Raw genomic sequence first — 13,804 nt, forward strand, 5'->3', positions numbered from 1 at the left:
TTAGGAGAGCTTGTCAGAGACACAACATCATCACTGCCCAAACCCTGTAGATTAGGCTATGACTTCAGACTTCCAGAAATTCATAGTAGAGCTCTCTGGATGAGCTCTTCCCAGGGATACCTGGCACACAGAACACACAGAGCCACAAAGAAATCAAGGAAATACACCCAGGTAAACTGGATCCTCAGAGCTGTACTACTCTGCCCCATGATGTTCCTCAAGACACCACCATCAACTCTGCGGTCAGAGAGCAGATTTAGGAACATAAGCCCATGCAGTGGATAGAGCACTGGCCCTGGAGTCAGGAGGACCTGAGTTCAAATCCAGCCTCAGACACTTAACACTTACTAGCTGTGTGACCCTGGGCAAGTCACTTAAACCCAATTGCCTCACGAAAGAAAGAAAGAAAGAGAAAAAGAAAAGAAATGAAAAGAAAAGAAACAAAAGCCCTGAATGGAGGTGAGAGTTGGGGGAAGGGGAATAGTTTGGCTCCAGGCAGCCTAGAATGGGCTAAAGGTTGGTGCCCTATGGAGATTATTGGCAACAACTGCTATCTACTAGCTTCACAGATTGATTACTTTCTTGAGTGCCAACAGCTATGTACATGGAACACAAAATAGATTTTTGGGAGAAAGCTTAGACCTGAAAGGCAGAACTAAGGGTAATGAGTAGAAGTTACAGGGAGGTAGAATTCAGCTCACCATAATGGTAAGAGTTTCCCCAAAGGCTATTTTGGAGTAATGAGCTCCTTTTTCACTGGAGGTCTTCAAGTAAAGGTTAAGTAAGACAGCTGGGTGGCTTAGTTGCTACATTGGAGGAACTGGAATCAGAAAGATCAGAGTTTGAATCCTGTCTCAGACCCTTACTAGCTATGTGATCCTGGGTAAGTCACTTAACCTCTGTTTGCCTCAGTTTTCTCATCTGAGGGAAAGAATAGCACCATCTTCCAGAGTTATTAGGACAAAATGAGATATATTACAAAGTTCTATATAAATTTCAGGCTATTGTTATTATTACTTGGAAATGTAGATAGGACTGTGATATGTCCTAAGGTTATATGACCTCTGTGTTAACCACGGGAGTTTCCATATGGAAGTGGGGGGGGGGGAGTACCTAATGTATTTTTGCTGAATATCCTTTCTATGCTTTGGCTAAGTAAACCTTCTGATATAAACTGGTGAATGACCTATTATGTTTCCATTTCTTCCAATATCTAGCTCAACAACCAGGGAACCAATTTGAGTCAGGTTCACATCATTACAGAAGAGATCTCTGAGTCCATCTTGTCCTATAGGGATCACAGTCCTGCCTACATCTCCAACAAGTAATAATAACAATAGCTAGCATTTATCTATAGAACTTTGGAAGGTTGAGAGAAGTGCAATGAATCTTAGAGTTGGAAGGCATGATAGCATAAGTATCTACCAGGATTTTTCCTTTTGCAATGTAGGTTCAACTAGTTCTTTCCCTAAAAGGCAATAACACTGTCCCTTAGATTTGATTGGGTCAGAGGATGAAGACCCAAGCCAACTAGCTTCTGATGAAACTTTATCTGGGTCCCTGGAGGCTTGGTGGGTGTCTAAGGACAAGGATACTTCCCAAACTAAGTAGACCAGCCAGATTAGAGACTAGAGGACTGAACTCAGGAGCCAGTGCCACAATATGTCCCACAATTGGTAGGTGTTGTCAAGCATGCTTACCTACCATATCATAGACTCAAGATCTGGGGAGGCAATCTGAGATAAGGAACAGTGACTGACCCTACAATTTATACTAGTATAGAATGGCTGATTCAGGAAGTAATATAGCAGATCTGAATTATAAAACTCAGGATAGGACTGAGAATAAATGCAACCTTCATAAAAGGCCAAAACTTTGGGGGAACAGGTTGAGTCTTACAAACGTTCCTCTCTCTACTATTTTCCTAATATATCCACTTAACTGATATTAAGCGCTCCAGACAAAAGTTTGTATTTAGTTAGTTAGTTATTTTGCAGAGCAGTGAGGGTTAAGTGACTTGCCCAGGGTCACACAACTAGTAAATATCAAGTGTCTGAGGCTGGATTTGAACTCAGGCCCTCCTGAATCCACTGCGCCACCTAGCTGTCCCCAAAAGTCTTTATTCTTACCTCAAAGTCATTGCTTCCATATTAACCTCTCAAATTTTACGTTCTGTAAAAAGAAAAGGCAAAAATTCTGTAATTATTCAGGGCAGGATGTAATGATTTTGCCCATGAGAGTAGAATTCTTTATGCCCTTAGATAATCAGGCAGTCTCATCAACATATCTATATAACACCAAGAATCTGGTTCTTGGAAGGCACAGGTTGAGCCTTGCTCAATCACAATCAAGTCCTGGTTTTATTATCTTTAAAAGAAAATCTAGCCTAATTTATATGGGGGGTGGTATTTGACCTATCACACTTCTGTTAAGGTTTTAAATTAAATATGTTAATGAACAACACTGATATACTATCCAAATAGAGGGGAAAGGAGGAGAGGGAGGGTAGGGGGAATGAAGAGGATGTTATAATAGCATAATTATAGAGGATGTTTTATTATAACATTGATATTTGAGACAAGGAAAACACCCTTTCTATGCCATAGGAAGACAAATATTGTAGTATGACCAAGCCATAACATGGCCGCTTGCTCTTCACCATGACACCAGTCTTACACCCTTCTTCCTAGTCACTTGCTCCAAATCATGAAGCTATAAGCATGAATGCTCCTTCACTCTGCTTTCTGGCTCACCTTTGGGTATTGTCTTCCCCCATTAGAATGGAAACTCTTTGGGCTCAAAGATGGTCTTCCTTGCTTATATTTGCATCCCCAGCACTTAGCACAATGCCTGGCATCTAAGGACTTAATACATGCTTTACTTGTTTATCTGAATGCAATATCCTCAGGTGCAGCCCTGAAGCAATCAAAAAGAATAAAATCATTATGAATTGCATTGATGCTGAGATCAAAAGAAATACCATATCCTTCTGGAGACCTAAAATTATATTACAGTGTAGACACATGAGAGAGTCTAATCAACCTGCAATAGAAAAAAAGAGTCTGCTGTCCTTCTTTCCTTCCCCCCCTCTCTCCTCTTTTCCCCCAATAATTCATTGTTATCCTTCATCAATGACATTAGTGAATTCTTCAACTGGGGTGCAGGAGAAAGGCATGGACTTTGGAGTGAGAATATGAGACCTTGGGTAAAGCTCTATAGCAAAGATTCTTGACCTTTATATCATAGACCCCTTCTCAGAATAATGTTTTAATGCATAAAATAAAATAGGACTACAAAGGAAGCCAATTATATTGAAATAAAGATGCAACATTTTCCCCATCCAAGGTCACAGAAACTTTGAAATTGATCTGTGGACTCTATGTTAAGGATGTCTGTTCTATATCATTATTATTAGGTTGGCCCCAGGGTTTGCCTACAGAGAATCTAATTTGCCTGATAGGCTAACCAAGTCTGCGCAATATTAAGCAGTCTTACCTTAGCTCTAGAACTGATTGAGGTTGTTCAGGGTGATTTACAGCAATAAATTAGACTGTGTTTGGATAACTTGTTCTTTGTTCTCAGATCAAGATGGGAAAGGTTCCTGCCCCTGTTTCTACTGTAGCGTGGCTAATTTCTCTGTAGGCAAACTGCTGGGAGATGAGTCTTGTCAGCCCAAAACCCTACCCATATCAGGTCTTCTCTTTCCTTGTGTGTAACACACCCTCTGTTTTTGGAGCTGATTGCCAGCAGTTGCCAGAGGGTCATCCCCAAGGGAGCACACTGGAAACAGTTATGGAGGGGAGTGTTCTTCCTACCCCCAGGCCTTGGCTTGCTACAGCTATGCTTAAGTCTCTTACTCCTAAAGGGCCTGGGTCTGGGAATGATTTCAGGCTAAAATATCATGATTTAGTTTTACTTTATGGGAAAAAAAAACCAAGCACTAAATATAGAATCTAGACTACAACAAATTCCCCAGGGCGTCCTTGCCCTTTACATAAAAATTGAGGGAAATATCTCTCCTATTGGGAGAAATCCACCCATGGGGAAGGATGAGGAGGAATTGTATCCCACATCTTTCTTCCTCAAGAAGGAGCTATCTAGGGGACAGCTAGGTGGAGCAGTGGATAAAGCACTGGCCCTGGATTCAGGAGGACCTGAGTTCAAATCCAGCCTCAGACACTTGACACTTACTAGCTGTGTGACCCTGGGCAAGTCACTTAACCCTCATTGCCCTACCAAAAAAAAAAAAAAAAAAGGAGCTACCTGATGTATTAGGAGTCATGAAACCAATAAAATGCCCTTAGCCCCTGTTTTCTTCTCCTCCTCCTGCCTAAGTACCCACTGTACACATTAAGGCATAATGTCATTAACATACTATTCAATGCTCTATACAATCTAATCTCATCCTTCCATTCCAGTCTTGGCTGCACTTTTTCTACACAAATGTCCTCCTTCTGTGGAACTGTCCCCTAGGCAGGTGCTGAACTTTCCTACCAGGTCCTTTGGTCCTCGCTTATCCTATACCAGGAATAGCCCAATGCTTTCCTCTTTGGTTGCCCAAATCCTGGCTATTTTTCGAAGCCCTAGTCAAATTTTAACTTCTTTGTGAAAACTCCCCTGATCAGATACGGCCATATTCTATCCCCTGCATCCACTTTGAATCATGGACGGTAGAACTGATGTCCAAGTTTCTTTTTCCAAAGAAAAAACCTCAAGAGAACACTAGATGTCCTTACAACAAGAATAGGAGGGGATCTTGAGAGAATATCTTCCCTTTGCTTCCAAGGGGACCACACTCAAATTATCTTAGGAAATATGGGAGTACGTCCTCTCTTTACAGCCCTCTATTAGATCATACTGTGCGTCCAAAGGCATAATACCTTTCCCTATGTCTAGCCTACAACCTGTCCTTTAGCTTCAGTTCATTTCTTTCCATAGGAAATGGGAGATGGATAGCCTTCTTTCCCCATGCTTCAGAAAGCAAGCTCCTCCATAAAGGTCTAACCACTCTGGCTCTTTCACACAATTGCTTGTGATACCTTTATGTCCCATGAGGTGCTGACATTTTCCCCTCCTTTTTGCTTCTTGTTTCTCTCTCCTGAATACCTACTTTGTCATCAACTGATGTGGTCTTCTGAGAGGCAGCCCGTGAATCAGACTAGGAGAAAAAACCTGTAAAAACTATAGGAAAACCAAAAAATAACAAAACACCTGGACATGGTATTCCTCCTTACATACCATGAGTGAATCTCCTACATTAATTCAGGGTTTGAGTGACTGAGTTCCTGAGCCAATAGCCTCAGGGGACACTTGAATTAGTTTTTATGAGGAATGGGGACTACCATAGGATCTTTCTTTACAGGATCACTTTGTATTATGCGCTGGAAGCATTCAATTAATATTGATGATAACAGAGGAGATGTGAAGAGAGGATACTAAAGGAGAGATTCATACAGACTAATGTTGATTCTAGCTATTCTCTAGATTATCATTTCCCTTGGGTCCCACCCTGGGGGAAATGGGAATGATGGAGATGGGAACACTATACAGTAAAGAGTTCAGACTCTACTATTATACCTCAGAATTTGTGAACACAAGGAAAGATGCTTAAAATAATATTACAGAAAATAAATTGCTCTTAAATACCCTGGAGTGTGGTTCTTTTTAAAGGGTCTATTTGCATACCAATGATTTATAAGTGGATTACAGATAATTCTTATCTAGTCATTAAAGTGGGCCCCCTATCGATCCAACCATTCTGGAAAGCAATTTGAAATTATGCTTTTTAAAAAGTGTGAAAATATTAATTTCTTTTGACCTAGAATACCACTGCTAGGCATAAACCCCAACGAGATGAAAGATAGAATAAAGGGTCTCTTGTACACCAAACTATTCATAGTAGCACTTTCTAGAAGAACTAGAAACAGACCAGATGGCCTTTGATTGGGGAATGACTTAACAAGCTATGGTATGTGAATGTAACAGAATATCACTGTGTCCTAAGAAAGGATAAACATGAAGAATTCAAAGATGCGTGGAGAAAAAAAAAAACAACACCAGAGGAACTAATGCAGAGTGAACTAGCAGAACCTGGAAAACAATATACATAATGACTACAAGAATGTAAATGGAAAGAACAAAAGACAACGCAAAAGCTATCAATAGTTTGTTTTGAAGTGGGCCCCCTTATGATGACTGATTTGCTTTGATGTATCTACTTCAATTTGTTTTAAAAACTAAAACCTCATTTCACTTAAAATTCTCTATAATGCATACATTTCAGGAATTCACAAAGATGCCCCCTCCCTTTCCCAAGTCTGAATTAGGGAAGTTTTACTGGGGTGCTTCTGTTTCAACTCCACCTAGGAATTCATTCATTGCAAGATCTCAAATTTCCTATATGCTTATTTTCTGTCTTTGTCTGTTGCTATAGATAGGTAGGTGTGAAGGGTTAGTGCCGAGAAGGGGTCAGAGATCCCAGCAGAAAAGCTCATCAAGCTACAACTGTGGGGTCAATACCAGAGAGAAGCTTTGTACAACCTCAGCAACTCACAGTGACAAGCCAACCCAGGAGACATTATCATCAGCACCCTTGCTCACTCCAAGGCCAAGACCCAGTCAGTCTCGAATATTGGGTGAGCCTGGGAAAGAGCTTGAGGACTCAATCGGACCATTCTCATTTTCAGGAAAAACAACTTTGGTACAGGAAGGACAAGTGAGTTAGAATGGGAAGCTTTTTAAGCTCTGTGTTTCCTCTGTTGATTATTTCCTGTTTAACCTATATAAGCTTCTTGGTGCATATTTATTTACATGTTATCTCCCCCAGTAGACTCCTAGAGGGCAGGGACTGTCTTTTGCCTTTCTTTACATCCTCAGCACTTAGAACTGTGCCTGACACATAGTAGGCTTTCCGTTTATTGCCAGATAATAAATACTTACTAAATCACTGCCTGGGGCATTGAAAGGATAAATTATTTTGCCCATTGACACACAGTCAGGTGTTTCAGACAGAGGATTAGAAGTCATCTTTTGGAATCCAATGGTGATCTTCCTCTATCCACTACACTGGGATTTTGTTCATGAGATTAAATAATACACAACCAAACATGATACAGTCTCATAAAAAGATAATGCTGACTCATGCATAACAATATCAAAGAGACAGGAAGACAGAGAAATAGAGTGATAAACACAGAGAGACAGCAATAGTCTGAGAGATGAAGACTGGTAAATATGAAAATGGGAGGAATAATAGGGAAAGAGAAGAAAAGAGGGAAGGAGAGAGAAAAGGGAGAAAGAAATGAAGACACAAAGCAATGAAACGATCTAGAAATACATGGGGAGAAAGGAAGATTGAGGAATACGGGAGATGTTGACCAGAAAAGGGAGAGAGTGAGGAGGAAGAGAAGATAAGTAGGTGAGGGGCAAAACAGGGAGGAGGGGTTTGGGAGGGGAGAGAGGGGAAAGGCAGAGGGCGGAAGGGAAAAGGAGAGAGGAAAGGGAGGGAAGGGAAGAGGGAGGGAAGGACAGGGAAGGGAGAGAAGAAAATGGAAGGGGAAGAAGAAGAAAAGATGGTGAGGGAGGAGAGGAAGATGGAGATGTGGGAAAAGGGGAAGACGGTGAGAGCAAAGGCTGGTGGGAAGGGGGAAAGGGAGGAAGTGGGGACAGAGGAAGGCAACGGAGGAAAGAACAGAAGGTAGAGGGAGGAAAGTAGAGAAGGGAAGGAGGGAGAGAAAAGCAGAGAGGAAGAAGTGGGGAAAGACACTATGGATGTGAAATCACTCTTCTCTATACCTTTAGTAAAACAAGGACAACCATTCCAAACCTGAAGCTATTTAGTAAGCGATCGAGCCACCCCAGGCTGTGCACTTGCAAGGCATTTGCAGGCTAACATCAATGTCAAGGGTGGAAGAGTCTGATAAAGTTTACTCCCAGGGGCTTAGGTGCCATCGCTGGCCGGGTACTATATATTCTCCGAAGCTTTGTCGGGTGTAGTTTAAACTGTCTCAGGCAGCAGCGAGAGAGCACCTTGAAGACGCCTCGCTCTGTGCCCAATTTACAGAACAGTTCCCCGCCTCCGATTCGTCCCAGTAGGGTACAGCAACCCCTTTGGACTAAGGCATATAGGTTCCTTTCCCCACAGTGTATATTCGTTGATGCTGCTCAGCTGCCGCGCGCTCCCACCCCACCCCCCAATCAAGGGCCTGGGGCCAAGCAGATATGGAAGAAGGTTAAGGTACCCATGATCTCCCTCCCATTCACAGCAGCGACAGGTCCCCCTGCCCCTATCCATTCCCCAGTTGCATCCATCAGGCAGTTCTCAGGGCCCAGAAGGAGGCAGAGTTGGCAGGTGGATGCCGGAGGCCTCCCCTATGCCGGGGATGACAGCTGCGGCCACGGCTGGGACTCTGTGGGGGAGGGGGCGGGACATGCTTGGAAGCGGTTCCTTAATGAGACACTAAGACGTGCAAGGCAGCGGGGCAGAGGAGGGGTGTTCTGGGCGATTAGAGCGCGCTCTTTGAGCTGCTATTCTGACTACACGGCACCGAGCCAAAGATCAAGTGATTTTAGCCAGCCGAGACCGGGAATAATTACCCCAAAATAGCTGATTGCTTAATTACGAGCTGGAATGTAAACACATAAATATGGAAAACAGTCCGCTGGGAGGGTGGGAGGTAGCGAGGGACCTTTGCCGAATCTCTCTGCGCACACACAGCCCAGCTGCTTGCGCTGCGCTTCTCATTCAACAAATCAGACTCCTCGCTGACACTCACTACGGGGCCTGACGGGGTGATTTAACAACTCTAGTTATTCCGGGGCTCGCAGAGTCGTTTGTAGATGGGGTTAACCTTCTCTGGAAGCCAAGAATATAGGTGTGGCCATCCATGGCTGAGTGGTCCAGTGAGTAGATGAATAGATTGAGGGAGGGAGACAGAGACAGTCACAGAGAGAGAGGGACAGACAAATCAGTAAGAGCATTTATTAAACACTTACTGTGTGCCAGGCATTGGATAGCGTGTTGAATTTGGAGCCAAGAAAACAGGGATTCAATTTTGCTTTAGGTCCTTAATGATGGCTGTAAACATAGACAAACCTCCGTTTTCTCATCTGTAAACTGGGGAGTGATACCAGCTTCACAAGATTGTTTTGAGAATCCATCAACTAGGATGGAAGGCACATACCCACCACAAAATAGAACAGTACCTCCCCTCAGGAAGCTTACATGCTATTGGAAGAAACCCTATGTACACTTAGAAGTATATACAAAATAATTCACAGTGATTTGTAAGAAAACAGCACAAACAGCAGAGAGAATCAGAAAAGATTAATGGGGGATTTGAGCCTGAGCTTTGAAGGAAGCTAGGGATTCTAAGAGGTAGGGGTGAGCAGGGATGCATTCTAGATGGGAGTGGAGTGGGTATGGAGCAAAGACAGGCACTTTCTAAACCTTAAAGTGCTATATAAATGTGAGTTCTTGTTACTGAGAACTTTTGAGGTTCTGGGAAACTGAAAAACTTAGGACACTGAACCTAGATCAGTTCTAATTACTCCTGAGGAGAGGGCTGTTTCTGGATCCCTTATAACACAGTACCTATCCTGTGGTATACAGTGAAAGGGGATGGATGGGAGAGGGAAAAGAGGAAGTTGGCATAGGGCATTAAAAGCAGTCAATGACAGCATCTGTCTCTATATAAGACACCGTTGCTAACATAGTTAACCAGAAAAGGAGATGTCCTGGTCTTGTCAGAAGAACAAGAGATAGAGACCACTAAGTCCCATTTAGTGCAAATAATGGATTCCCCTGAAATGGTTGCAAGTATTCAAATTCACACTAGTCAAGTTGTAATCATATAAAATACAGCCATTTGTTCCATATCAGTAGCAATATGCTTAATGAATTCCAATCCTCCAACTACTTGAGGGAATTCATCATTTGAAATATTTGGGAGGCATAGCTGTGTAACAGATTGACAGAATTGTTAAAGGGGTAGATGAGTGGCTAAACTACAGGGATGGCCAAACCTGTACCCGTGAGTTCACACTGGGCTCCAAGTAAGCCGATAAGGGTCCTTACTGCATGTTTATCGAGTTGCCTGATTGGCCTTATCACCTTTTCCTTCAACTGGAAAAGTCCACAGAACTTCAAAAACCAGAAGGTACTTTGCCATTATATAGTCCAAATCTCCCATTGTAGAGATGCAGAAGTAGAGAGATAATAGTTACACATGTAGAAAGCGGCAGATCCAGGATTTGAACAATCTGACTAGACAATCACGAGAGTGTAGATTCAGAATTGAGAGAGTTGAGAATACGTATTGTACATTCAGGAAGTTGGCTGGGTGGCCAATTGCTATTTTCAATTCAACTGGAACATTTGGAGTGTGTAGATCTGGAAGAGACCATAGTGATGAGTCTATATCTCCCATTTAACACAGGAGACAAATGAGGTCTATATGGGTCACAGAGGTGATAAATGGCACAATTGGGATTCTAACCCAGACCTTCTGACACTGTACACGTCACTTAAATCTTTCTGGGCCTCGGTTTCATCATTTGTAAAAAATTCTGGGGTTAGATGACCTCTGAACCCCTCCCAACTCTACATCTCTAATCCAAATTAGTGTTCTTTCCACCATATCCTGCTGTCTGGCAATGCTTATTTACAGAGCCTCATGTGCTCAGCATGACTGTGGAACATGAGAAAAACAGAAGGCATAATCCCTACCCTCAAGGAGTTTATAATAAAACTGACAAAATAAAACATTCACATGTAAAACATCAAAATAACACAAAGCAGCAGATGATTAGATGTCAGAATGAATTCTGTAGATATAATGAGTGAAACCACAGCTCAGATATGGGACAGTCCTTGAGGACTATAATAAACTTAGGAAGGACATACGGAGGAGGGTTTGGGTGGGGCTGGGATAGGGGAAGAAGAAAGGCTATTTCTCTCAAGGAAATAATAGCAGGAGCAAAAACTGAGGGAGGTAGGCATCAATATGATTCATTCAGGGGATGATGTAGAAACTGGGCAGGTTGGGATGGTAGCAGAAGATTCCTTCTAGGGAGTAATGAGCAAAAACTTGGGGTGGGGAAAAGGGCAGGAGGGTAGGTCATCATTCACAGGAGCCCACATACATAATGGGTGTTGGGTGATCTGAGTATGGGGAGGAAAAGACTTGAAAATCAGGCACAGGAAAATAGACTTTTTCTGGAAGGCAATGAGGAGCCATCAAAGATTTTTGAGCAGAAGAATGATAGAATTGTGGTCTATTCAAATTAGAACTTAGAAATTATAATATGTCACTTTACAAATGAGGTAACTAAGACTCAAAGAATGTTTTTTACTGGCAAAATTGGGACTAGAACCTAGATTTCTTTACATCCAGGGCTTTCCCTATCATGGCCATGTTACCAGTCTTCAATTTAAGCCCCTACATGGAAGAGAGGCAGTATATTAGGTTTATGAATACTTTTTCCAAACAATGCTGATGTTGACAATAACAAGAAACTGAGTCAAAGGAACCCAACCCTCACCCAAGGCCAGCATTATTCATTGTCAGTAACTGTAATTTTAGGAAAGTCCTCGAGGGTCTCCAAGGCCCATTCCCCAACCAAAATTCTTGCCTGAGCTAATGTTTGAAGGTCTACCATTTCAACTTCATTTATTTATCATGTATTTTCCATTCCCTTAAATACCACTGAAAAAATTTACTGCACTAAAGACTTACTAGTCATTTACACTTTAGCATAAATTAATTTATCATCAGCTCTTCTCCTGTGAGTAATTTCTAATGGAAGTTAAAGTTATAAAGGCACCAGATACAGAGCAGCTAATTGGCACAGTGGATAGAGCATTGGCCCTGGATTCAAATCCAACCTCAGATAATTGACACTTACTAGCTGTGTTACCCTGGGCAGGTCACTTAACCCCAATTGCCTCACACAAAAAAATAAATAAATAAAAATAAAGGCACCAGATACCTAGATAAGTACTAGAGTTTTTGTGTGAAAGGTCAGAAAAAGGAGATTGGGAGAGCTAGTTTTGAATTAGGTCAATACCACAAATCGAAAAAGAAACAAACCAAGTGTCTATCTCAGGGCAGCATGTGTAACCTTTCTTGCCTCTGACATGTTTCCACCCATCCTTGAAACATATTCTAGGCCCCTTCTGGCTCTTATCAGTATGAAGTCAATAGGCTTATGGGCTTTCATGTGGGAAACAACTTCAGAGCAAATCACATCCAACCCTTTCATTTTCCAGTCCCAGTCTGGTAAAGTAATTTGATGACATTCTCCCAGGTAATGAAAAACAAAGCCAGGATTCAGATTCATGCCCTTGACTCCCAAAGTGGCTCTCTTTAGACTACCTAGAACTCCCTAGATGGAGCTATCTGGTTTTTATCTATTTCCTTGAATAAATTCTGGGTCTAGAAATTGAATACTTCCAGTGGAGAAAGGAGACCCAATTCCTTCAAGAAGGAACTGCTACCCCATTACCAATCTCATCCCTGCCAATGGAGCAATTGTGACCATTGGCATAGGATGGAGCACTTCAATCAGGGACATTGGGAGGAGGGAGAATAATGCTTTTCCTCCTGCCTCTCTGCTTAGTTTTCCAAGTTTCCTTAGAACCAGATATCTGGGGAATAGGAGGACAGGGAGGAAGGGGTAGAGCCACTGTTACAGTATATCAAAGTCAGACAAATCGTTAAAAAAAAAATCTAGGGATATTCTGTTTGTGAAATCCCAAAGCTGTATAACTTCAGAAGGCAATAAATAAAAGAATCAGAGGGTGTCAGAGATGGAAAGGACCCCAGAGACCATCCAGTGCAATACATTTCTACAAAGAAATTACTTCTACACCTTCCCCAACAAGTGGCCATCTGGCCTCCACTGGAAGATGTGGCAATGACAGGAGACTCAGAAACCATGGGGCAGAGCTACACAGCAGGAAGCACTGTGCATGTTGAGTCAGAAGATTTCAGACTGTGTCCCAAATGTTCACACTTCTCAGCTGTGTCACTGTGGTGCCATAGGGCAGATCTGGGGGCAGAGGATCATTTGATCAACAAGAATTAACTGAGCACCTACTACGTAACCAGGCACTGGGCTTGGCACTGGGCATACAAAGGCAAAAAAGAGACAATTCCTGCCCTCAAAAAGCTTAAAGTATATCAGGGGAGATAATGTACATATGTAGGTATATGTAAAGTATAACAACTAGGTGGCACAGTGGATAGAGCACTTGGGGTTGAAGTCAGGAAGACTCATTGTCCTGAGTTCAAATCTAGTCTCAACTACTTACTAGCTATGTGACCCTGGGCAAGTCACTTAATCCGACTTGCCTCAGTTTCCTCCTCTGTAAAAATGAGCATGAGAGGGGCAGCTAGGTGGCACTGTGGATAGAGCACTGGCCCTGGAGTCAGGAGTACCTGAGTTCAAATCCGGCCTCAGACACTTAACACTTACTAGCTGTGTGACCCTGGGCAAGTCACTTAACCCCAATTGCCTCACTAAAAAAAAAAAATGAGCATTAGAAGGAAATGGCAAACCACTCCAATACCTTTGCCAAGAAAACCCCAAATGGGGTCACAAAGAGACATGGCTGAACTGAAACAACTCAGCATGGTTTTGAGTCTCTTCATCATCCAAGTTTCTCTTTTCTGGACCCTTTCCAGGTTGTCAATGTCTCGCTTCAATGATGGTGCCCAGAATTAAACATAATCCTGTAAATGGGTTCTGACTGGGGCAAAGTACAGAGGAACTCATGCCTCCCTTGCTTTAGGCACTATTTTAC

Source organism: Dromiciops gliroides, chromosome 4 (assembly GCF_019393635.1).
Source record: "Dromiciops gliroides isolate mDroGli1 chromosome 4, mDroGli1.pri, whole genome shotgun sequence".
Taxonomy (NCBI): Eukaryota; Metazoa; Chordata; class Mammalia; order Microbiotheria; family Microbiotheriidae; genus Dromiciops; species Dromiciops gliroides.